Below are 4068 nucleotides of genomic sequence, written 5' to 3'. Positions count from 1 at the left end.
TTCCGAGCCTAGCGTGCGTCGTCTAAGCCTTCAAGACTTTTAACGTGCGTCGTCGGAAATATAAAATTTCCGTACGTAACACCTTCCCCCTTAAGTCATACGTGGTACGTTATGTTGCCACGTATGAATATAAAATAGTATAATGTACTTATGCTACGCTTTGGATTAATTTCGCTCGCATTAATATTTCGCGCTTATTTCTATTGTCTTATTTTACGGTAGACGGTAGTAGAAGTTTGAATTTGTGTATGACAATGCAATAATAATGTATAAGAAAACGTATATAAGGCAACTAATGTTGTTCGTTTATGTTGTATAACGCGTCGCCGTTCATTAGGTATCGGTCCGCGAGGTTTATTTTATATTATATATATTTTTTAAAGAAGGGTAATTGTGCGCTTATAATTCAGAAGAAGCGTGGTGGATTCGTGTATAAGTACCATATATTTATAACCGAACAATAATACAGAAGAAGTAATATTAAAAAAAAATTACATATATGTGTGGACTAAAAAAAAAATTTATAAGGAAAGAATAAGGAAAATTATATATATATATATATATATATATGTATATGGAGTATATAAAAGTACAGCCTAAACACACAAAAAAAAATAAGTAAAAAAAAATTATTACTAATTAAGTCCACTTTATCATTTTTTTTTTTTTTTTTTTTTTTTTTTTTTTTCTCGCGCTGGATGGGAGCACCATGTCCCCGACCAGCCATCCTCATTTGTATAATAATTTCAGCCATGATTCTGGCTCGCCCCCCTGGTACAGCTGGGGGATTGGCGAAGGGTCGCTCTCGATTCGCCAGTTCTTGCAAAAATCTGGCACGTCCTATTGCGGCTGGGGGGACATCGGGAACGTTGATTGGGAAGGGTCCCCCTCGACCTCCCTGTGGAAATTCTTGAGGAGGTCCTTCGAGCTCCTCGAGCAAGGCTTGGTTGAGACGGCCCGGTCGTCGAAGAAGGGCCCTTTGGAGCCTGGACCGTCTTCTCATGAGGTTTCCTACTAACTCGTGCGACAGTTCGTCAAGTCCCGGCGCCCCCACGTGTCGCGCTCGAGGTGGCACGGCTAATATTTGTGGCTGCTTTTCGCCACATATGATTTCAAGATCCGGCAACCTCGATTGGTTGGGCATTTTAATCTAAATAACGAGCACATGATACTAACAATTCTATAATCGAACTTATTCTAATGTATATGTGTGTATAATATCAAGAGACACGGTAGTGTCTCGCGCCAAGTACACGCGGAGCGAGACCGACCGTGACTCTTTTACGCGACGCGACGAGTTGCGAGTACCCGAGATGTTGAGATCTCGATAACGAGTGAACGGATCAAGTTCTAAGTAGGCTTGATCGATAGCTTGGGGTCCAATTAGGGGGGGGGGTTTCTCTCATAATATTCCCCTACGTGCCCTACGAGCGGAGATATTGCGACGCAAAGTCCAAATGTGAAAATTTATTTTTAAGATACGTCTCCTCCTAACGCTGCGATCTATTATGACGTCATCAGAGAAACGTCACTTTCACTTTTTCGACGCTGGCGGCGCAGATATCGCCAGTTTCGATATCGCGCGCGTATTTCAAAATTAGGTCGATAAACTTATCGGTCAGGAGGAAGATTTCTATTTAAGTAAAAATTAGGTATATATATAATAAATATTGAGTCAACGGAAAAGTAGGTTCTCTATGCTTGGCAGAAAGTGCCGCTAGGGAATTTTTAAGTCGATTCTTATGAATCAAGCTTGAATTTGATGTCTATGTATCCCAGGTTGCCGATGACAAGGTCTCCCGATAGTGCGCTTTATAGTTTTCGGTGTCCAGGTGTAATAATACGTTGAATTCGATGTCTACGTGTCCCAGGTTGCCGATGACGAGGTCCACATAGTGCGCTCCGTAGTTTTTGGTGTCTACGTGTATTAATATCTTGAATTCGATGTCCACGTGTCCCAGGTTGCCGATGACGGGATCCAGATAATGCGCTTCATAGATTTCGGTGTCCAGGTGTAATAATACGTTGAATTCGATGTCCACGTGTCCCAGGTTGCCGATGACGAGGTCCACACAGTGCGCTTCGTAGTTTTCGGTGTCCAGGTGTAATAATATGTTGAATGCGATGTCTACGTGTCCCAGGTTGCCGATGACGAGGTCCACATAGTGCGCTCCGTAGTTTTCGGTGTCTACGTGTATTAATACCTTGAATTCGATGTCCACGTGTCCCAGGTTGCCGATGACGAGGTCCACACAGTGCGCTTCGTAGTTTTCGGTGTCCAGGTGTAATAATACGTTGAATGCGATTTCTACGTGTCCCAGGTTGCCGATGACGAGGTCCACACAGTGCGCTCCGTAGTTTTTGGTGTCTACGTGTATTAATATCTTGAATTCGATGTCCACGTGTCTCAAGTTGCCGATGACGAGGTCCACACAGTGCGCTTCGTAGTTTTCGGTGTCCAGGTGTAATCGTACGTTGAATTCGATGTCTAGGTGTCCCAGGTTGCCGATGACGAGGTCCACATAGTGCGCTCCGTAGTTTTCGGTGTCTACGTGTATTAATACCTTGAATTCGATGTCCACGTGTCCCAGGTTGCCGATGACGAGGTCCACACAGTGCGCTTCATAGTTTTCGGTGTCCAGGTGTAATAATACGTTGAATTCGATGTCCACGTGTCCCAGGTTGCCGATGACGAGGTCCACACAGTGCGCTTCGTAGTTTTCGGTGTCCAGGTGTAATAATATGTTGAATGCGATGTCTACGTGTCCCAGGTTGCCGATGACGAGGTCCACATAGTGCGCTCCGTAGTTTTCGGTGTCTACGTGTATTAATACCTTGAATTCGATGTCCACGTGTCCCAGGTTGCCGATGACGAGGTCCACACAGTGCGCTTCGTAGTTTTCGGTGTCCAGGTGTAATAATACGTTGAATGCGATGTCTACGTGTCCCAGGTTGCCGATGACGAGGTCCACACAGTGCGCTCCGTAGTTTTTGGTGTCTACGTGTATTAAAATCTTGAATTCGATGTCCACGTGTCTCAGGTTGCCGATGACGAGGTCCACACAGTGCGCTTCGTAGTTTTCGGTGTCCAGGTGTAATCGTACGTTGAATTCGATGTCTAGGTGTCCCAGGTTGCCGATGACGAGGTCCACATAGTGCGCTCCGTAGTTTTCGGTGTCTACGTGTATTAATACCTTGAATTCGATGTCCACGTGTCCCAAGTTGCCGATGACGAGGTCCACACAGTGCGCTTCGTAGTTTTCGGTGTCCAGGTGTAATAATACGTTGAATGCGATGTCTACGTGTCCCAGGTTGCCGATGACGAGGTCCACACAGTGCGCTCCATAGTTTTTGGTGTCTACGTGTATTAATATCTTGAATTCGATGTCCACGTGTCTCAGGTTGCCGATGACGGGATCCAGATAATGCGCTTCATAGTTTTCGGTGTCCAGGTGTAATCGTACGTTGAATTCGATGTCTAGGTATCCCAGGTTGCCGATGACAAGGTCCACATAGTGCGCTCCGTAGTTTTCGGTGTCCACGTGTCCCAGGTTGCCGATGACGAGGTCCAGATATCGCGCTCCGTATTTTTCGGTGTCTAGGTGTAATAATACCTCGAATTTGATGTTCACGTGTCCCAGGTTGCCGATGACGAGATCCAGATAGTGCGCTTCATAGTTTTCGGTGTCCAGGTGTAATTGTACGTTGAATTCGATGTCTAGGTGTCCCAGGTTGCCGATGACAAGATCCACATAGTGCGCTCCGTAGTTTTCGGTGTCTACGTGTATTAATATTTTGAATTCGATGTCCACGTATCCCAGGTTGCCGATGACGAGATCCAGATAGTGCGCTTCATAGTTTCCGGTGTCCAGGTGTAATCGTACGTTGAATTTGATGTCTACGTGTCCCAGGTTGCCGATGACGAGGTCCACATAGTGCGTTTCGTAGTTTTCGGTGTCCAGGTGTAATAATATGTTGAATTCAATGTTTAGGTGTCCCAGGTTGCCGATGACAAGGTCCACATATTGCGCTCCGTAGTTTTCGGTGTCTACGTGTATTAATACCTTG

Source organism: Temnothorax americanus, unplaced genomic scaffold (assembly GCF_048541705.1).
Source record: "Temnothorax americanus isolate GAGA-0224 unplaced genomic scaffold, ASM4854170v1 Scaffold194, whole genome shotgun sequence".
Taxonomy (NCBI): Eukaryota; Metazoa; Arthropoda; class Insecta; order Hymenoptera; family Formicidae; genus Temnothorax; species Temnothorax americanus.
The sequence above is the reverse complement of the archived record's forward strand: the minus strand, read 5'-3'. Positions refer to the sequence as shown.